This window comes from Bufo gargarizans, chromosome 5 (assembly GCF_014858855.1).
Source record: "Bufo gargarizans isolate SCDJY-AF-19 chromosome 5, ASM1485885v1, whole genome shotgun sequence".
Taxonomy (NCBI): domain Eukaryota; kingdom Metazoa; phylum Chordata; class Amphibia; order Anura; family Bufonidae; genus Bufo; species Bufo gargarizans.
The window spans coordinates 152,773,416-152,797,324 of NC_058084.1; positions in this window are offsets into that span (position 1 = coordinate 152,773,416).

Sequence of the window (23,909 nt, forward strand, 5' to 3'; positions counted from 1 at the left end):
AATGTTGCGCAGAAAGATAGTGGAGCAATATCAAAAAGGTGTTACCCAGCGAAATATTGCAAAGACTTTGCATCTATCATCATCAACTGTGCATAACATCATCCGAAGATTCTGAGAATTTGGAACAATCTCTGTGCGTAAGGGTCAAGGCCGTAAAACCATACTGGATGCCCGTGATCTCTGGGCCCTTAAACGACACTGCACCACAAACAGGAATGCTACTATAAAGGAAATCACAGAATGGGCTCAGGAATACTTCCAGAAACCATTGTCAGTGAACACAATCCACCGTGCCATCCGCCGTTGCCAGCTGAAACTCTACAGTGCAAAGAAGAAGCCATTTCTAAGCAAGATCCACAAGCTCAGGTGTTATCACTGGGCCAGGGATCATTTAAAATGGAGTGTGGCAAAATGGAAGACTGTTCTGTGGTCAGACGAGTCACGATTCAAAGTTCTTTTTGAAAATCTGGGACGCCATGTCATCCGGACCAAAGAGGACAAGGACAACCGAAGTTGTTATTAACGCTCAGTTCAGAAGCCTGCATCTCTGATGGTATGGGGTTGCATGAGTGCGTGTGGCATGGGCAGCTTGCATGTCTGGAAAGGCAACATCAATACAGAAAAATATATTCAGGTTCTAGAACAACATATGCTCCCATCTAGACGTCATCTCTTTCAGGGAAGACCCTGCATTTTTCCACAAGATAATGCCAGACCACATTCTGCATCAATAACAACATCATGGCTGCGTAGGAGAAGGATCTGGGTACTGAAATGGCCAGTCTGCAGTCCAGATCTTTCACCTATAGAGAACATTTGGCGCATCATAAAGAGGAAGGTGCAACAAAAGGCCCAAGACGATTGAACAGTTAGAGACCTGTATTAGACAAGAATGGGAGAGCATTCCTATTTCTAAACTTAAGAAACTGGTCTCCTCAGTCCCCAGACGTCTGTTGAGTGTTGTAAGAAGAAGGGGAGATGCCACACAGTGGTGAAAATGGCCTTGTCCCAACTTTTTGGGGATTTGTTGACACCATGAAATTCTGATTCAACATATTTTTCCCTTAAAATGGTACATTTTCTCAGTTTAAACTTTTGTTCCGTGATTTATGTTCTATTCTGAATAAAATATTAGAAGTTGGCACCTCCACATCATTGCATTCAGTTTTTATTCACGATTTGTATAGTGTCCCAACTTTTTTGGAATCCGGTTTGTACTTTGTACTAAGATTCTGTACTTCAGTGTACCATTGTGTAATCATTTCTAGCTTACTTTAGAGGATCGTCGGTTGATGGTATACACATTTTATATTCTGGTAGTGCACTATTTCTGCCCTATTGTAGCTTAGTGTTCGTTCCATTTTGGATGTAAACTCTATGATGGCTAATGGCTACTATTTGGAGACCTGATTCTTGAAATCAGCAACAATTCTGAATCCTGGATTTAGCATAAAACCCCCAAAATTCTAGACTCATTACCTAAAGTTCCCATGAGATGCATAACCAGTGGATGCAATGCAGTAGACTCAAGGGTTAATCTTTGCTTGTTTTTTCAAAGCTATGGAAGAACCCACTGGTGATCCCTGCGAACTAAGCAATTCATATAATAGGTTCAGTAACTGTATTCAATAGCCATGCATTGAGCCAACTACAGAGTGAGTCAAAAGTTTCAGGACACCCTTGTACTTCAGAAATGAAAGGGAAATACATGTACAAAAGATGGCCGCCATATTGGATCAAGGGCATATTTTTCCAATGCGAAGTGGGGTCATGTAGCATATCAGAGAAGACCAGAATTTTCTCTGAAATTAATTGCCGTGATCAGATTTGCGATATTTTTGGTGGTTCAAAGGTTACCAACATAGAAAGTTAAAACAACCGGGAACATTCCCTGTGATACACAGCTGTTTTATGTGTCCATTGTGTTAAACACAGAACTTGACGTTTGGAACTTTCTGTGTTGATAACTTTTGAACCACAAGAGATATAGCAAATCTGATTGTGGCTATCGATTTCTGAGAAAATCCTTTGATATGCTACATGAAACCCCTTCCCATTGGAAAAAAATGCCCTGATCCAATATGACGGCTTTTAAGGTGGCGGCCATGTTCTGGACATAGCTTAAAAGATATTCACTCGCACCCATTACTTGCTGGGGTATTTAGATATTTCATTTTCTCTTTCATTTCTAAAATAAAATGGTCTCCTGACACTTTTCATTCACCCTGTACATCGACTTTTCAAATTTGCTCTGGAAAAATAAATGCTAAAACCTGATTGGTTGACACTGTTCTTTTGAAAAAAATATATTACTCATAAGGCACCTAGTGGACAGATGTAGCAATTCTTAACTTGACACGTGCTGCATAAAAAAACACACCTGAACAAACTTTAACTTGATCTTTCAATAATTATATTAAAGGGGTTGTGTCGCAATAACCTGTGGATAGGGCATCTGATTGGTGGGGATCCAACCATAGGGACCACAATAATATAGTGGTACAAGACCTGTGAATGTAAATTTAAAGTTTGCTGCAGATGTTTTTTTAACATGTTACATGTTAACAATTGCTACATCTGTACATATTAAGGTGACTGTTTGCTCCATTCTTTAATCTGTGCATGTAACATGTGTATTCAGTTAATTGTTTTGACTTTATTCTTTAATATTTGTATATCCTTTTTCAAGCTGAATCTATTATGTAACCCCCCCTTCCCCCGGACTATATCACAATAAATATATATATATATATATATATATATATATATATGGTAATGATAATAAACATGAGTCTGAAATTCATAACCATCATATATTTAATCTGATGGCAGTTTTGAGGCACATTAATGACATTCGGCTCATGAACATTTCTGACTATGAAAGATGTCGAATTATAGCTCATAGGTCTCTTTTTTCTATGATGAAAAAGATGGTTCTTAGATTACTGCTTAGTTTTAATGAGTTCTGAGCTGGCATCTGGTATTGAAATGAGACAGAACATGGAAAATAAAAAAACCCTCTATCATTGCATTTTTTTGGCAAGTACTGATTGCTCATGCAGTGTTAAAATCAGCTAATCCTTTTATTCCAGATGTCTTCTTGATTTTGGAAAAATCAAAACAATAAGAAAGTACTTTGCATTAGTATTTTGCATGCTTATGCATACATCTACATTAGTTAATAAAGTTGGTGACGTTTAACATGAAGTTATGGTTTATTTTTTCATTTTCACATTGTATTTGCAAATGTCTTATTTTGGGGGTGTTTACAGCTTACTCTGAACTCTGAATGTCAAGAGCCATATTTGCTGCTGGTTATAAACTAAAAATGTTATGCAGGTTCTATTAAAGGGGTTGTCCCATTTTTTATATTGATGACCTATCCTCAGGATAGAAGGACATGGACATATAAATAGTCTTTAAAATTGTGGGAATCCTCACTTGTCATCATGGCCGTTGTCATCATCAACCTCGTCCTCCTGTACAAGAAATCCCTTCTCCTCCTGCTTTTCCTCCCCCTCCTCCTGTGGTAGCTCTTCATTCTCTGCTTCCTTCTCCATAGGACTTAAAGGAAACCTGTCACCAGGATTTTGCGCATAGAGCTGGGGACATGGGCTGCTAGATGGCCGCTAGCACATCTGCAGTACCCAGGTCCCATAGCTCTCTGCGCTTTTATTGTGTTAAAAAACTGTTTTGATTGATATACAAATGACCTGATATGAGTCCTGTAGCCGGAGATGAGTCAAGCGTAAAGGAGCCCAGCACCGCCCCGCTTCCTCCGAATCCCCTCCTTGCTGGCTGACGTCACAGAGCTGGAGCGCCGAAATCTCGCGATGCGCTAGCTAGCGCATGCGTAGTTCGATCCCTGTGCTGATGCCAGTACAGGGAATGAACATGATGCCGACACTGCGCATGCGCTAGCTCGCGCATCGCGAAATTTCGGCGCTCCAGCTCTGTGACGTCAGCCAGCAAGGAGGAGATTCGGAGGACGCGGGGCGGTGCTGGGCTCCTTTCCGCTTGACTCTTCTCTGGCTACAGGACTCATATCAGGTCATTTGCATTTGTTTTTTAACACAATAAAAGCACAGAGAGCTATGGGACCTGGGTACTGCAGATGTGCTAGCGGCCATCTAGCAGCCCATGTCCCCAGCTCTATGTGCAAAATCCTGGTGACAGGTTTCCTTTAATCCATGTGGGTTCCCAACTGCTACAGGGTAGCCAGATGTGTAAGTTGTTCTTCTTCCACCGTTGTTGCATCAATGTGAGCATCTGCTCTAATATAAAAATCAGGTAGCTAACATTGTTGAGGCAAAGTTGTCCCTACTGACAAATCTGGTAGCCTCCTCAAAGAGCCTAAGTATGGAACACACATCTCTGATGAGCTCCCACTTCCTGACCTCGAAACACTACATTTCAGCAAGTTGGAACAACACTGATAAAGTGGTTCAGTGGCAGATTATTCTATCCAGGAGGACATTCCTTTCCATATAAGAATGGCTGAAATGCGTGAAAAGTCTCCTGGACATGGGCAGCAACCTCTGCAGACCACTGTACTTTTCACAATTGTTTCCACTTTTCCTATATTGTGCAACCACAGCCATTGCTCCTGGATTGAAGGGTGGTCATAACCCCTGAAAATGAACAGTGCATAATGCGATGAAAAAATTAATCAAACTAGCAAAGGAGGCAATATGGCCAATCACAATACATTAATAAGTGGCTTGTTTAAACTTTGTCTATATGATAATTTTAGTTTGCTGAAGTGAGACAATCCCTTTAAAGCAGTGCTGAAATACATTGTCAGGACTGCCATGCATGTGCTTAGGTTTCAGGAGTTCTCTGCATTATGTTAGCACAGCCCAGCACAGTTTTGAGCACTGACAGAGGGGAAATGGGGGACATTACAAAAATAAAAATAGAGCTCTGGACTCCTTATCTGCAGCAGTACTCATGCAATAATGGAGATAACAGTCCAAGATCACAGTGACTAGAGATGAGCAAATCAAAGCTGACGAAGTGGAATTTGTTTAGAATTTCAGGAAAAATTAGATTCACAACTAATGTGAAATTCCTTGCACTTCATGGTAATGAATTGCATTTTTCCTAAAATGGTGGCTACATGTGTGAGGACTGAGGACATGGGTCAAGAAACTCTGGGAAGGCGGGATCATCCAGATTGACATGCCTGCATGCAGCCAATCAGCAGCCAGCCAGCCCTGTGATGTCACAGCCCTATAAATACGGCGGCCATCTTAAAGTCAGACATTTTCCAGCATTCAGAGTTCAGGGACAGACGTGTGAAGGGAAAAAAAGACAGAGAAAACGATTTATAAGTGCAGGAAAAGGATAGGGAGAAATCATTTCACAGCATCTTAGTGCAGGGAGAGATGTCAGAAGGCACTAGGCACATTGATAGGAAAGCGATTTAGTGGCAGGGAAAGATTTTTGAGGGGATCCATATAGCCATTAGACAGCTCTGTCATTCCAGCTATTTGTTATTGGGCTGCAAGTGCTATGTTTAAAAGTCGTTAGTGGCTTATATCTTAGCATCTTTAGTATCTTATATCAGTACTACAAGAAAAATATGCATTTCACTTCTGCAGTTATTTCTGGTGAAAGCGTATCGGGGCGTATTTCAGTAAAAAAAAGAAAAATATATATGCATTTCACTTCTGCAGTTATTTCTGGTGAAAGCGTATAGGGTCGTATTTCAGTACAACAAGAAAAATTTATTCTCAGCGCATTTCTGCAGTTAATTCCGGTGAAAGCATATAGTGGCCTATTTCAGTCCAACAAGAAAAATATATTCTCAGTTCACTTCTGCAGTTATTTCTGTTGAAAGCATATACAGTTGCAAGAAAAAGTATGTGAACACTTTGGAATGATAAGGATTTCTGCACAAATTGGTCATAAAATGTGATCTGATCTTCATCTAAGTCACAACAATAGACAATCAAAGTCTGCTTAAACTAATAACCCAGTTCTGGGTTTGCTTTTCACAAGAAGCATTGCCTGATGTGAATGATGCCTCGCACAAAAGAGCTCTCAGAAGACCAACGATTAAGAATTGTTGACTTGCATAAAGCTGGAAAGGGTTATACAAGTATCTCCAAAAGTCTTGCTGTTCATCAGTCCACGGTAAGACAAATTGTCTATAAATGGAGAAAGTTCAGCACTGCTGCTACTCTCCCTAGGAGTGGCTGTCCTGTAAATATGACTGCAAGAGCACAGCGCAGACTGCTCAATGAGGTGAAGAAGAATCTTAGAGCGTCAGCTAAAGACTTACAAAAGTCTCTGGCATATGCTAACATCCCTGTTAGCGAATCTATGATACGTAAAACCCTAAACAAGATTGGATTTCATGGGAGGATACCACAGAGGAAGCCACTGCTGTCCCCCAAAAAATTGCTGCATGTTTACAGTTTGCACAAGAGCACCTGGATGTTCCACTGCAGTACTGGCAAAATATTTTGTGGACAGATGAAACCAAAGTTGAGTTGTTTGGAAGAAACACACAACACTATGTGTGGAGAAAAAGAGGCACAGCACACCAACATCAAAACCTCATCCCAACTGTGAAGTATGGTGGTGGGGGCATCATGGTTTGGGGCTGCTTTGCTGCATCAGGGCCTGGATGGATTGCTATCATCAAAGGAAAAATTAATTCCCAAGTTTATCAAGACATTTTGCAGGAGAACTTAAGGCCATCTTTCCACCAGCTGAAGATCAACAGAAGATGGGTGTTGCAACAGGACAACGACCCAAAGCATAGATGTAAATAAACAACAGAATGGCTTAAACAGAAGAAAATACGCCTTCTGGAGTGGCCTAGTCAGAGTCCTGACCTCAACCCGATTGAGATGCATGACCTCAAGAAAGCGATTCACACCAGACATCCCAAGAATATTGCTGAACTGAAACAGTTTTGTAAAGAGGAATGGTCAATAATTACTCCTGACCATTGTGCAAGTCTGATCTGCAACTACAGGAAACGTTTGGTTGAAGTTATTGCTGCCAAAGGAGGTTCAACCTGTTAATAAATCCAAGGGTTCACATACTTTTTCCACCTGCACTGTGAATGTTTACATGGTGTGTTCAATAAAAACATGGTAACATGTAATTATTTGTGTGTTATTAGTTTAAGCAGACTGTGATTGTCTATTGTTGTGACTTAGATGAAGATCAGATCACATTTTATGACCAACTTGTGCAGAAATCCATATCATTCCAAAGGGTTCACATACCTTTTCTTGCAACTATATATCAGTTGACTATTTCTTACCATCTCATATTTCTTATATTGTTGTCAAAGCTGTATTTCTAACTTCACATCTTATGGAAGCCTTCATTTATAGTTTTTCAACCAGGCAATTAGATCAGAGGGCAGAACATGCAGTTTTTTGGCTTAATATGAAATTGTATGTTGTGCTTTTAGTCCTGTTAAGATGTGCAGGAGAGATTCTGTCCTTGTCTTCCCTGCCTCTTGTAATTCACCAATCGCTGCCAATAGCTATTCATTAATACTGTTGAATGAAGTGTTTCAGTTATTGTGCAATTGGTAATATCTCAAATATTGCTGTTTTTTTACACAATGCCCACAATGCTTTGCCTATAGGCTCCTTGAAGGAAATTTAGATAAATGAACTGACAGCTTCTTATAGTGAAACTACTGTTAACATACCTTCTTCATCGCATCTGCTAATAGCTGACATCCTGACTGCTCTGTAATAGATGGCATGTTGTATATTGCTTGTTACTGTTCAAATTCTTTTTAGGCTCCATTTTTCTAAGCCACAAAAGCACTCAAGTAAAAGAATAACAAGGTCAGATTGACATAAAAATCATATGCCAACAACATCCCTTATCAGCTGTCAGACGGGACATTTCATCATGCAGTAACTTGAAGAAAGCTTTATGTAAAATGATTGTTAAATACTTTTGTCACTGTCACATAAAATCTATATATACTAATGAAAGGAGTTAAAAAGTCATGAAACCGTTGATGAAATCCTATTAAACCTGACAACAAGGTATGTTACTTAATAATGCAATCAGCTAGATACTGTGCTTTTCTGGTTTGTAAGGTCTAGCTATTAGACCTAGTGCATCACATCTTCATTTCCAAGCTCTGAACAAAACCTCGAGTTACAACAGTCAGTTTCATTCTTTGTTAATACAGGAAATAACCCTTGTTTGTGCTATGTTTTAAGCATTCATCACATGTTGTGCTAACCAATCTCTTTTGTTATTCTATTCCTTAAGGGTGATTGGAAATAGAAATTCTGCATTGCTCTGAGGTACACATCATATTCTCCTTTTCTAAGGCTGTGTCTGTACCTAGACTTTTTGTATTGTTTTGATTGCGTTTAACTATTTAGTGACAGTTGCAGTGCAAAAGACTGTAGACAAGTGCAAGGGGTTTGCAGTGGTTTAATACTGATGACCTATCCTCAGGATAGGACATCAATTTCAAATCGGTGGGGGTCTGACTCCTGGCACCCCCACCCATCAGCAGTTCTAAGTGGTGGGTAGCGTGCTTGTATGAGCACTGCCCACTCTTCAAAGTTACCAGTGCGTTGTCTCCTTTTTAGAGGAGGCACATCATAATTACAGGTGCTTGTCCTATTCAAGTGAATGAGCAGTTGTAACTACATTGCAATACCTCTACAAAGGATACAACACACTGGAAATTTTGAAGAGGAAGTAGCAATCATACGAGCACCACTACCCCTTCAAGCAGCTTATATGTCTAGGTTCTGGGAGTCAGACCCTGCCATTATAATATTGGTGATCTACCCTGAGAATAGGTCATCAATATTAAACCACTGCACAACTCCTTTAACTTACTGATTTGGACTCAGCTGTCATTCAATTGTTAAAATCAACCAAAACTGCTGCAAAAGCTCTAGGTATAGCCTCAGCCTTTAAAGAGTTTTCCAAGAGTACAATATTGATGACCTACTCTTTGGATAGGTTATCAATATCTGATTGATGGGGTCCAACACCCAACATCTCCACTAATCTGCTGTTTGAGGAGGCAACAGCGCTCTGATGCATACCAAGCAAAGCACTGTATATTGTATAGCGGGTGAGCTTAGTATTGCATCCCAGGCCCATTCTGCACATAAGGAATGTGGCTGATAAACATGACATCACTGGCCTACAAAGAGGCTACAGTGCTCACCGAAGTTCTGTGGTCTCTTCAAATAGTTGATCACCAGGGGCCTGGGAGATAATCCTCCTACCGATATCATATTGATAACCTATCCTCAGGATATGTCCTCAATATTATACTCACGAAAAACATTCATGTGGGTTTTCAAGACAGATTTCTTATTCAGTAAGGAGATCTATTAATACGGCAAGTGGGAGGCGTCCCATAAGTTTGAACATCAACTGATAGTGTGGTAGTATGTATTGTGTTATTATAGATCAACATAACATCAGCCACATATTCAGGCCATATTTCTTGACGTTCCTCGGCTAAAGTCCATATCATGCTTTATAATTTCTACTAAATCTTTCACACATACCATTGCCTTGAGGATAATATGTAGTTTTCCTTCACTTCCTAATCTGATGAAAGATGCATTGTTCTTGTATTAGTTCTGATTCAAAGTTACACCCCTGGTCAGACAATAATCTTTTGGGCTTCCATAAGGATGGATAACATTTGTAATAATCTGGTTGTTGTATTGGCTGTCTGGTCTTTAGTTGGCACAACTATTGTAAGTTTGGTAAAATGGATCACACAAACTAATGCAAACAGAAGTTTCTTCTTGGACAGTAAGGAAATCTTTGAGTTAATAACTCAAATAGTTCTCTGGTAATTGTAGTCTCTGGTGGTATGATTTGTTCTTGTCCTTATGGACTTTATACTTAGCATAGCTTTGACACACCTGTCATATAATTTGAGTCAATTTATTGTATATACATGTTCTCTAACCCGCTGTTCTGTCTTCTCTGCACATAAATGTATCATGTATCGATTTAAACAATTGTGTAACATTATTAGCCCATAATACGAATTGCCATATCTCCTGTTGGTCCCTTTTATCCATGTTTTTTTTTTTTTCTGTATAAGACTCCTTTATAGATTTAGAGTTGTTCCCACTGCTGAATCATTAATTTGCCTGTGTTGTTCAACTCTTCTTGCTGTATCCAACTCTGTCAGGTGTTATTTTGTATCCACATGTGTAGTTTTTGCATCAAGGTCCTCTTGCTGTTTCTGTCTCCATTCGTCTTTTGTATATAATTCCAAATAGTCATTGGTCATAATGGGATTGCTATTATACAGTGGTACTGGGACAATAAGCAATGGAAGAATTTCAATGCTCCCCTGTCACAAGTCTAGCTCTCCTTTAGGAGTTCCATAGGGTTTTCATAATGGAACATCAGCATTATTGTTGTTACTTCCTGATTAATAATGTACCGTATGACATAAAATGGGCCAATATTGTCAATGGATTGTTATCTGTATAGATTTTGATTTTAGCTCCTATTAGGTACTTTGCCCACACAACAGCTAATAACTCCAATTTGAAAGAACTTTAATTTGCAGGATTTCGTTTAGTTGGTCTCAAGGTTTTGACTTCCATATACAATAACTTATTCTTGTCCATTTTTTACTTGAGATAAAACAGCTCCTAATCCCTGTAAACGGGCGTCTATGTATAATTGAAATGGGAAATTAAAATCCACATAGGCCAGAATGGCTGTATTAACCAAAATATTTTCAGCTCCTCAAAGGTATTCTGTTGTCCTTCTCACCAATGTTCTACTATTGATGAACTAGTTTTTCCTTTTGGTGTAATAGTTCTTCCCAACAACAATTTGTGAAGCAGCAATTCTTACAAAATTCGGAAAATATTTCAGTAATAAGCCATTACTGTAAGCCTAAAAATTATTTCATTTAAGTCAGTGTCTGGGGTATCAACCACTCAGTTACTGTCTGTATTTTATAGGAATCAGGTGCTACTCCTTCAGTACTAACCATATGACCTAAGAACTGGATTTAGTTGCTTTCCTATTGGCATTTGGCAGGTTTCACCTATAGTTCATAGATGTTCTTTGGAGTCACTAGAAAATATAATATCATCTAGATAAATCATGATAAACTCAAAGTTAAGGTCTTCTAGGCAGCGTTCCATGAGACTTTGGATTCAATCCCAAAGGCATCAGATTGAACTAAAAAAGACCCATTGGAGTAATAAAAGCAATCTTTTCTTTACCTATTTCTTTTACTGGCACTTGTCAATATCCACTTACAAGATTTAGGGCCTTATTTATTAAAACTGTCTAACAGGAAAACTATCTTAGTTGCCCATAGCAACCAATCAGAGCTCATCTTTAATTTTTTTCAGAACACTTTAACCTCTTCAGGATGTCCTGGTACTTAAAGACACAGGGCATACTGGTACGTCCTGAGAATGTCCGATCACAGCATAGCCGCCTGCGGTGATCGGAATCAAATGCCTGCCGAAATCATTCGGCAGGCACTCTGTACCAATGCCCGATGTCGGCAATCACAGAAAACCGCAGTTCAATTCAGACCTGCGGTTTTCAGCGTTTACGGGTAATTTGGGTCTTTGATGACCCGATAACCCGGAAAGGACGGTGATTGGTGGTGTGATTATACGCATTTGTAATTTTGTTTTCTTTTTTACACTTTTTTAAAACTTTTTTTTAGTTAGGGATCTTTTTTTTTTTTTTCATAGCTATAAGTGTGTGAACACCCGTGCCCCACACACAAGCACACCTACTAAAGATTTACAATCACGCACACACACAATTAGACACACACTCCCCTATGGCCTGCCGGACGTTCTCGGCCGAGGAGGCATACGCCCTCCTTGCCTCCGAGTTTGAGAGCCCCAGTGAGGATGAGGATGACCCCACGTTCCTGTTGTCATCTGCATCCTCCTCATCATCAAGCGATGATGAGCCCCCAAGGCGGCGGAGACGCCGCCAGGCGGATCGAGGGGACCCCCATGCTAGGGAGCCTGTGGCCCAGCCTAGTACGAGCAGCTCTGGGGCTCGTCCTAGTTTTCCGGCCCACCAGGTCAGTCCACCTGAGCCTCCTGCAGGTGGACTTGTCTGGTGTACCCCAGAGAACTTTGAGCCCACAATTCCTGTGTTTTGTTGGTGAATCAGGAATCCAGATTTACACAGTAGGCTTCACTGAATACAACTTTTTCAGTCTTTTTTTCAGTGAGGAACTGGTAAATCTGATGGTGGAGCAGACGAACCTGTACGCTCAACAGTTCATCCCTCAACACCCGGGCTCGTTTTTGGCTAGGCCAGGTGGCTGGACCCCGGTCAGTGCAGCCGAGATGAGGACGTTTTGGGGCCTCGTGCTGCATATGGGCCTAGTCAAAAAGCCCAGTGTCAGGCTGTACTGGAGTGGAGACGTCCTCTACCAGACCCCACTCAACAGTATGGCCATGACACGTTGCTGATATAAGGCCATCCGGAAATGTCTGCATTATGCAGATAATGCAGCATGTCCCCCCCCCCCAAGGTAATCCTGCCTATGACCGCCTCTACAAAATCAGGCCGGTCATCGATCACTTTGGGGCCAAATTCATGGAGGCCTATGTACCTGGAAGGGAGGTCGCGGTTGATGAGTCTCTCATTGCGTTCAAGGGGAGACTCATTTTCCGCCAGTATGTTCCCTCAAAGCGGGCGAGGTATGACGTGAAGCTGTACAAAACTTTGTGAGAGCACCTCAGGGTACACTTACAAGTTTTGTGTGTACGAGAGGCGAGATTCCCGTATTCAACCCGCAGAATGTCCCCCCACTCTGGGTGTTAGCAGGAAACTTGTGTGGGACCTTATGCACCCACTGCTAGATAAGGGTTACCACCTATACGTGGATTCTAGTATCCCCTTGTTCCAGTCCCTCGTTGCCAGATCCACGTTCGCTTGTGGGACCGTGCAGAAAAATTAGCGCGGCCTCCCTGCCTACCCCCTCAAGGTACCTATTCCCAGGGGTGAGACCCGTGCCCTTACCAGTGGAAACCTGCTGCTGGTCAGATATAAGGACAAGAGGGATGTCCTTGTACTGTCCACAATTCACGGTAACGGCATCACCCCTGTCCCTGTGCAAGGTACCGCGGCAACGGTCCTCAAGCCCGATTGTATCGTCGACTACAATCGGTATATGGAAGGAGTTGATCTCTCTGATCAAGTCCTTAAGTCATATTACGCCCTGCGCAAAACCAAGGCATGGTACAAAAAATTTGCAATCTACTTGGTGCAGGTTGCCATGTACAACTCTCTTGTACTGTTCCAAAGCGCTGGCAACACAGGGACATTCCTCCAGTTCTATGAGGCAGTCCTCTCATTTCTGGCTGGGAAAGAGCAGGGGGGAGTACCTTGGGAATTGGAGGCGCCCGGATCGTCCCTGGCCAACACTTTCCAGTTGTGGTCCCCCATACTGGAAAGAAGGGACGAACCCCAAAAAAATGGAGAGTGTGTCGCAGGAGGGAGATACGGAAGGACACCACTACTCAGTGTGACACGTGCCCGATCATCTGGGCCTCTGCGTTATTCGTTGCTTCAGGGAGTACCACACTTCCATGGAGTTCTAAATTGATAATCCCCTTCACCAACTTAGCCACTGACTATTCAAAAAAACTATGGTTCTCAGACTTGAGACACCAAAATAAATTTTTTTGTAGAACTAAAAAAAATAAAAAGTAGACTTACTAGGTAGCGCAGCGTCGGTAATAATCTCCTCTGTTAATATACCCTTAACCCCCTAGATTAACACGGTAAAAAAAAAAAAAAAAAATAAAAGGTGCAAAAAAAGATTTTTTTTGTCACCTTACATAAAAAAAAGTGTAATAGCAAGCGATAAAAAAGTCATTTAGCCCCCAAAATAGTGCCAATAAAACCGTCCCCTCATACAATCGGCTAAAAATCTAAAATAAAATAACTTTGTATCCAAAAAGATAATGTAGTCTAAAACCTAAATAATTGTAAAAAATTAGACTTATTGGGTATCGCCACGTCCGTAATAATCTCCTCTGTAAAAATACCCCATGACCCAACCCCCCAGAGTAACACGGTTCAAAAAAAATATAAAAAATGGTGCCAAAACAGCTATTTTTCGCACTTTTCCATTTCAATCCGTCGTTTCCGGTAAAAACCAATGGTTAACAGCCAAACAAAACTTAATATTTATTACCCTGATACTGCAGTTTACAGAAACGCCACATTTGTGGTCGTAAACTGCTGTATCAGTAAAAGGGAGGCGCAAAAGGAAAGGACCGGCATGGTTTCTGGAAGGCAGATTTTGATTGCCTTTTTTATTGACACCATGTCCCTTTAGAAGCCCCCCTGATGCCCCCCTAGAGTAGAAACTCCCTAAAAGTGACCCCATCTAAGAAACTACACCCCTTAAGGTTATTAAAAACAGATTTTACAAATTTTATTAACCCTTTAGGTGTTCCTGAACAGTTTATGGCAAATGGAGATGAAATTTCAGAATTTCAATTTTTGGTAACCTTACCTCACAAAAATGTAATATAGAGCAACTAAAAAATATATGTACCCTAAAAATAGTCCCAAAAAACCTGCCACCTTATCCCGTAGTTTCCATAAAATTCTGTAGTTTTCATTTTTGGGTTGTTTGTATTATGTTAGCCTGTATGGCATATACAGTATACAGTAATTACCCCTGCCTGCCCGGCCCTCCCTGTCTCTAAGATGATCTTCTCCAGTCTAAGGAACTGACCATGGCAGCCAAGGCTTCAGTAGCTTCCTGGCTGACATGTGTCATGGGACGCCGAGGCGCTCGCTCTCCTCAGCGTCGTCGGCGTCCCTTTGCTGTACAGGAGAGAGGACGCGCATAGCGTCCTTGTCTCCTAGGTAACAGGGGGCGGGACGGACCGGCCGCGCACGTCTCCTCCGCGCGGCCGGCGTCCTCAGTTTCCCTAGTAACCAGGGGAAGTCTGAGCACCGAGCTGGACACTCGGTGCTCGGCTGTTCTACCTGGTGCAGGTCATGTGGCGCTGGCCACGTCACATGACCTCAGCCTGCCAGTATTTAACAGGCAGCCTGCTGGCCACAGGTTGCCTGTTAATTAGGTATCTGGCGTTTGTTTGGTTTCCTGCATACTTACCTGATCCTGTGTTCCCTGACGATTCTCTGCCTGCTCCTCCTGTACTGCGCATCTCTCCTGGTATTCTGACCCCGGCTTCCACCTGACAATTCTTTGTGGACTCCTGTTGTACTTCGTCTCTCACCTGCTATTTTACCTCGGCTTCTCCTGAGTATTCTCTGCTTATTCCTTGGTACTGCGTAGCTCTCTTGGTATTGACCCGGTCCGTTCATGTTCCGTTATTTGTCTTGTCTGTCCTTCCCGCACGTATCCTAAGTTAGGGACTGCCATCTAGTTGTCCCCTGTCATCAGGACTCATGTGGCAAGAAGACAGGGCCAGGGGTGAGGGTGGAGCGCAGTGGTCACTATCCTCCCCTCTGTGTGTGTGTACGTGACCGTTACACCATGGTAAAATATATTTTCCTTTTCACATTTCCAGTTTCCCACATAACAACTCCTAGGGGCTGGGAAAAGATGGGGGATCTGTGGATGGCACTGTTATTGGGGGGGGATCTGTGGATGGAAGTGTTATGGGGAGGGGGATCAGTGGATGGCACTGTTATGGGGAGGGGGATCAGTGGATGACACTGCTATGGGGAGGGAGATCTGTGGATGACACTGTTATGGGTCATTCACAGATCTCCCCCATAACAGGGTCCCCCAATACACCGGCCCCGCCGCTCACAGCAGTATAATATCTAAAGACTATTCCTTAACCGGCAGTAACTTGAACTTTAAATCAGCACTATGATCTATATTACCTTACAATGAAGCTCCGGTAACAGGCAGAGCGGGCGGCGGAGTAAAGTAATTCACTCATGTGACGCGCTTGCTCCGCCTGCTTCATTCATAAAGTGGGCGGAGCAGGCGCATCACCTGAGTGAGTGACTTTACGCCACCGCCCACTCTGCCTGTTACCGGAGCTTCATTGTAAGGTAATAAAGATCATAGCGCTGATTTAAAGTTCAAGTTACTGCCGGTTAAGGAATAGTCTTTAGATATTATACTGCTGTGAGTGGCTGATACATCGCTGCGCTGTGAAGCTGTAGCAGCCCTACAGTGAATAAATTAAGAGAGGGGCGGCACTGGGATCCAGGATTCGGGGCGCGGCAGCACAGGGGGATGGAGGGACAGGCAAACGCCCCCCCTAACTATGGGAACACCTGGGGATTAGAATATACCATCGGATCTGAGTTTTCACAATCTCACTGAGAGCGTGAAAACTCAGATCTGATGGTATATTCTAACCCCCAGGCAAGCGTCCCCATCATCATGGGAACGCCTGGGGGTTAGAATATACCATCTGATCTGAGTTATACCCGGCGTATAAGACTACCTCCGACTTTTGAAAATAATTTCTAGTGTTAGAAAGTCGTCTTATATACTGGAAAATACGGTATATTAATGCGGAACGCACACGGACGCCATCCATGTATTGCGAATCCGCAATTTGCGGACCGAAAAACACACAACAGTCGTGTGTATGTAGCCTTACTGGTATATAGATTTGCAAGATTCTTTCTTTTGTTGATAACCATTCTGATCAGCCCAGCAGCGCACTGATCCAGGTAATCGTTCCATTCATAAGAGAAGGACGGATCATCTGGAAAAGTGTGGGCGATCCCTATTCTCAATCCTCTAGGAGCTATACCCTCTTGTTGGTAGATATTTAAAAACATGGTATTTTATGAGTGAAACAATTAATTTCTAAGATTGTCCTCTAGTTCTTTAAACAGTTCGCACATTGTATTGGTATCATCATTAGAGGCGGCGTGCAGACTTCACCATCAGAGAGCAGCATATGCACACCGGGTATATGTACCCCGAGCGCTTCCCTATATGAACGAATTAACACCGTAACCTTCCCCTCCCGGTTTCTGTGTCATTTTATATATAAAAAAAACACATCAGGGGGATCTCTGTCTGCTGAATATATTTTACAACATAGTCTGGACCGTACACATATGTCAACTCTCCGCTCCACACTGAAAGAGCGATCGCAACACATGCCATATACATAAGCACACCGCCAGATTCAGTGTCTTATAACAGAAAAATAAAAGCATGAAAATGGAAAAAGAACTCAATATGTACTAGCAAGCATCTGTCACTATAGCTCTATGTCCCACAAATAAATAATTCGTATAATCATTATGCAAAAACACACCCATGTCCGGTCCCTCTCCTCTCCTATCCTCTGGACTGCGCGCCAAAATTGTCTTTTATAATACACTGTTTGTGAATGTCTTCTGTAACACTGTCCCGACGAAGGGGACATTCCGCCCTGTAAACGCTTGGACCTGTATTAATACAATAAATATTGCTCATCTATACCGACCTTGTATCACGTTCCTGCGACAGCGCCGACATAGAGGTTCCTTATTTTCTTCTGCTTTCCTAACGTTATACAGGAGGTATAGCGCAAGTAATGTCGCTGTCACCAGCGGCTAATAAAAAATTACGGTTCATTGAATGACTGTCACTGATATTTAGGATGCGCAAACGTTATACAGGAGGTATAGAGCAAGTAATGTCGCTGTCACTAGAAGGCTAATAAAAATTTACACTGAAATAATGTCACTGATATTTAGGATGCGCAAACATTATACAGGAGATGTAGCGCTGGTAATGTCGCTGTCACCGGCGGCCAAACAATTGCGCTGAATGTCACATATAGCAAGAAATTTTTTACTAAAACCTTCAGAATCACAGGTGCATATCCATGAAGCAAACATAATTACAAAAAACAAAATGGCTGCACACCATTATATATATAAACAATAGAGCTAAGAGCTTCCATTACTCATTTATACTCATTTATAGTCGGTATTGTACCACTTTTATCTAGAATGACCCCAATTTCTTAGGTCGAATGTCACATATATTTAGGCTGCACAAATGTAAAATAAAAGATGTAGCAGAGGTTGTATCACTATCAGAAGTGGCAGTAATAATTGCACGAAATTTAGAGCAGGTTGCACTAATAATATATATTGCAGCCAGATACAACTATAGACCTTAAAAGGACTTTTGGGTCTCTAACAATTCCACGCAATTTAGCACAGGTTTTGCTAATAATTATATTGCTGCCAGATACAACAATAGTCCTTAAAATTACTTTTGAGTCTCTAACAAGTTTTTTCACTGAAATATTACTATTTCACTCCCTACACTATCTGTCCCTTCTTCAGCACAGCTCTCCCTGACTAAGACTGAGCCGAACGCGTGTCATCCGGTGCTCTCTGACAGTGGAGCTCTGTCAGTCTCTGTGTTGGGACCTGGGAGTTTGGGCCTGGATTAAGGCCTGCTACCTTGTTGGTGTGAAAGCAGGTGGATTCAGCTTTGTCCAAGGACTTCTTCTTTGCTACATGGTGTGAACGAACACCAGAATCACAAGGTGACTGTTTTCCTTGTAACTGACTTTTTGTTTTGTCATTTACTTAATGTGTGATTAAACACTGAACTGTTTAATTCAAATACTTTGTTGTTGCCTCTATACTGCGTCCGCTAACCTGCCTACCAGAGCAAATCTCCACAATTGGTGGAGGATGCGGTCAGCACAGTGAGGCTGGCCTGAAGGCCAAAATGTTTAGTTTTTCCTGGCACGGTTGTATGTCTTACATCAAACAAGCGAGATTACAACCCGTGTCCCTTGACAAAATGGAACATGTCTTGTAAGCCCTCGTGGAGGCTAACTTGAGGCTAATAAGCAGCAGTAGGAAACCAACCAGCTGCTATTGCAGCATGTGATGGCTTTACAAGCGGCAGGAGCATCTTAGAACGTCCACAATGCTCCGAAAGCAGTCCGTGCGGCGGTCCCTAAGATGATCCCTCGGACGACGTTGAGACCTATCTGGCGGTGTTCGAAAATGTGGCCTTGAGGGAGAAGCTGCCCCGAGATCAATGGGCTGGCTCAGTGACGTACACACAATCCATGGGGCCCCGGTGCAAAACTGAATCATGGGGCCCCCCTCCCCGTCGCCGCCTCCCCAACCTCCCTCCACCAGCAGCAGAGTTAAGCTACTTTCACACCTGCGTTAGGTGCGGATCCGTCTGGCATCTGCACAGATGGATCCGCACCTATAATGCAAACGCTTGTATCCGTTCTGAACGGATCCGTTTGCATTACCACGAAAAAAAAAAAAAGATAATGCAAACGGATCCGTTTTGACTTACACTAAAAGTCAATGGGAGGCAGATCCGTTTTCAATTGCACCATATTGTGTCAGTGAAAACGGATCCGTCCCCATTGACTTACATTGTAAGTCAAGACGGATCCGTTTGGCTCCGCATCGCCAGGCGGACACCAAAACGAATCTGCACAGACGGATCCGCACCTATAATGCAAATGCTTGTATCCATTCAGAACGGATCCGTTTGGCTGCAAGCAGCGTTTTGGTGTCCGCCTCCAGAGCGGAATGGAGGCAAACTGATGCATTCTGAACTGATCCTTATCCATTCAGAATGCATTGGGGCTAAACTGATCAGGAAATGACAAGGCACGCCGCACCCGCACGGGCAGGAGAATCAGGGGGTGGAGACTCAAGGAGGGTAGGGCTGGCCTGGCCTGGCACTGACTGCAGCGCAGAAACGCAACACTGGGCGGCGGGCCCCGGGTCGGCCGCCCGGGTTAAACAGGCACGCACAGCGCTACTGCAGGGCAGGGCCAGGGCCCCCTGGAGTGCCGGGCCCGGTCGCAACTGCGACCCCTGCATGTACGCCTCTGGGCTGGGGTCTTCGCTCCATTCCTGGCATCAAGCGACCAATTACACAACAGTAAAGGGTGAGATTCTGGCAAGACTGGGGGGTGAATGTATTGGTCCGGGCCCAGCGGGTGCATCAGTGGGAGTTTAACCAGGATGAACCCGCGAGACCTCAGTATTATGATCTGTTACACCGTTTGCAAAATGGCTGCAGCCTGACGTGCTGAGTTCCACTGCTATGCTGGACCGTCTGGTGGCTGATGCATTCTAGAGGGCTTTGCCGTATCTACAGAGTTTTTTTTTTTTTGAGGGGGGCCGTCAAACCATGGAAACCTCCACCCCAGACCCAGCGGCTGGTGCCAGCAAAACCTACCTGTGATGTATCCCTTGCAGACCCAGCTCCAATGGTCTGCTGGCAGTGTCAGGAGCCTGTCTACATAAGGGCTGACTGTCCCCATGGGGGCAAACGCATGGATACTAACTATGGCTACCGCCACTCATTTTATGCCAGGAAGCTGTGTGCAACAGGTACCCCCGAAACTATAGACAATAGCCACCTGTGCCAGGTGGAAGTGGGAGACGGCGGTGCCTCTGCTGGACTCAGGGAGTCTGGTGTCCCTGTTAAGAGTTGCCCTGGTGCTGCCCACCGATTGTACTGGCCAAAAAGTCAGGGTCATGTCCATCCATTTAGACTTAAAGGACTATCCCACTGCCCCGGTGTCTCTGTCCACGGTGGCCGGCAGGTGGACTCACGAGGTGGCCAATTTACATTAGGAACTTATATGGGAGAGACTTCCCGGGTTTCCCAGCACTGTGGCCTGATATAAAAGTTACTGATATCTGTGACACAGGTGTAACCCCAGTAGAGTAATATATATAAAAAAAACACAGCACTCTATTGTTACTTTTAGCTTCTGATTTTATTTCATTTCATTAATTCTTTTCTTATCCATACAAAAATTAGCCACTGGCAACTGCACTATCGACTGGACTCTTAAAGGGACGCAAGTCAGTGATGGTCCATTGGGATGATCAGGCAGAAGAGGCTTTCTCCGCTTTGAAGTCAGCCCTGTGTGGGTCCTTGGTTTTGGTGACGCCCGACTTCAAAAGAGAGTTTATAGTACAGACTGATGCCTCTGACTTAGGCTTTGTGCTATACTGTCTCAGGAAGTCAACGGGGAGGAACATCCCATTGTCTTCCTCAGCCGTAAGCTCACCCCAGCCGAGAACAGGTACAGTATAGTGGAGAGAGAGTGCCTGGCTATCAAGTGGGCAGTATCTCCGGTATTATTTGTTGGGGAGAATGTTCCACCTGGTGACTGACTATTCCCCTCTCAAATGGATGACAGAAATGCCCGGGCAGGCCGGTTGCAAGGAAAAGCAGATGCCTTGTCCCGGGTACACTGTTCGACGTGTGTTCACCCCCTCATGGTTGAACAAAGGGGGAGGTATGTAGAAGGGTTCAAGGGATGATCATGGATGATAGATATGTGTCACGAGTTTCCTGGCCTCGGTGTAGTAAAAGCCATTTTTATGTGTTAGCAGCAGTTGCCTGGGAGTAGTCAAAGTACTCGGTGGGTGACTACTCCCTACGTTCCAGGCCGGGTCTTGGTTTTGGGCTATAAAACACAGGCAGCACTATCATTGTGGTGTGGATTACTCCTCTCTGACAGTCTCTGTGTTGGGACCTGGGAGTTTGGGCCTGGATTAAGGCCTGCTACCTTGTTGTTGTGAAAGCAGGTGGATTCTGCTTTGTCCAAGGACTTCTTCTTTGCTGCATGGTGTGACCAAACACCAGAATCACAAGATGACTGTTTTCCTTGAAACTGACTTTTTGTTTTGTCATTTCATCATTGTGGCAGATGAGTTTAACACTGACAAATGTAAAGTTATGCACATGGGAAGGAATAATGTAAGTCACCCGTACATACTAAATGGTAAAACACTCGGTAACACTGACATGGAAAAGGATCTAGGTGTTTTTAAGTCCAACAAGAAAAATATATACGCACTGCACTGTTGCAGTTATTTCTGTTAAAAGCGAATAAGGGCATATTTCAGTACTTCCAGAAATATATATACGCACTTAACTCTACGTTTTTTCTGGTCAAAGCGTATAGGAACGTATTTCAGTACTACTAGAAAATAAATTCTCAGTGCATTTCTTCAGTTAATTGTGGTAAAAGCATTTAGTGGATAGAGATGGCCTTGCAGTTTGCCCGGTAGTTGTGTTGCGGCAAACTTTGCTCGTTCGCTGTTCGCCGAACGGGCGAACATATGGCGATATTCGCTCCCGCCATATTCTTTTACATTGTGAAGAACTTTGACCCATGACACATCCATCAGGTGGTACAGGACAGCCAATTGAGACGTTTCAGCACATGAACATACCCTCTACCTTTTAAATAAACCTGATCTGGCCGCCATTTTACATTTAGTCTTTTGCCAGTGTAGGGAGAGGTTGCTGTGTGGAGCAGGGACAGACTGTTAGGGACACCAAAAGCTAGTTAATAGTGCCACAAAAGTCCTTTTAAGAACTGGTATAGGTGTGCTATCAATAGGTGTGACATACTGAGGGGTGTAATATATTTATAGAAAGTATATTATAGTGCATTTGTATTGTGCAGCATTTGTGTGCATTTTGCTGTGTTACCGCATCTACACAGAGTAAAAAACACTATTTGAAGAAATAATTTCTACTGGTGTGATTTACCATTTGCCCCCCAAAAAAACTGATTGAAGCAGGTGTTATATGCCAATAATATACTTTCTATATAGTGCATTTAGGTAGTGCAGCATTTCTTTGCGGTTTTGCTGCGTTACAGCATCTACACAAAGTGACAAACACTATTGGAACCAATAATTTCTACTGGTGTGATTTACCAGTTGCCCCCCCAAAAAAACTGATTGAAGCAGGGGTACTATATACCAATTATATCCTTTCTATATAGTGCATTTGGGTAGTGCAGCATTTATTTGCGGTTTAGCTGCATTACCTCAGCTACACAGAGTGACAAACACTGTTGGAACAAATAATTTCTACTGGTGTGATATACCAGTTGCCCCCTGAAAAAAATTGATTGAAGCAGGGGTGTCATTTACGCAAAAATCATTTGTAGTCATTTTTTGTGAAACAGCATAGGGCGGAATTTCAGTAATACATGAAACATTTAAACGCACTGCACTTTTGCATTCATTTCTGGTGAAAGCGTATAGGGGCTTATTTCATAAAAAAAAAAAAATAATAATAATAATACATATGCACTGCTGATGAAAGTGTATAGTGGCCTATTTCAATCCAACAAGAAATATATATATTCTCAGGTCACTTCTGCAGTTTTTCTGGTTTAAGCGTATAGTGGCCTATTTGAGTCCAACAAGAAATATATATTCTCAGGTCACTTCTGCAGTTATTTTTGGTGAAAGCGTGTAGGGGCATATTTCAGTACTACAAGAAAAAAAATATATTGAATTAGAGGAAACAGGAGGTGTAGGATGGCTCACCTTCTCACTGATGATGTATAGGTGCTCCAAACTAGTGTTACACCCAACTCACCAAGTAAAAGAAATTTCCAAATGTGGATGGGCACTCTGATAGATGGAGTCACATATAGCTCAGATTTGTCACTAGAGTTTTATTTATAAACAATAACACACTAAAATAGAAAAAATCCCTATCAGAGCATGCTGCTTCCAAAATGCATCAAATATATAGGCAATAAAATAGATAAAATAAATAAAACTGGGACTCCAGCTACTTTAAGACACATGGGACGCCGAAGAAAGTTTGCCCACAGTGTAACAAGCTGAGCTACCAGGACCGTGAATATCCAATAATATCTTGCTACAAATCAGCAGATGAATACAGACCCGCTACAAGACTGCAGCGAATGTCTTCCTAGAGCGTACAAAGCCGTAGGTAAGCTTACCTTCCAGCCATTCCACGTGGGATGCCACGAATGAAAGCGGAATAGTGAGTACTATCTTCTATATTGAAAGTCGACTGCTTAACCACCGATTATACACTGTAAAATATCTAACTTACAGAACAACATGGTGATATTATAAGTTAAGCAATATATCATATAAGACTCTCTGTA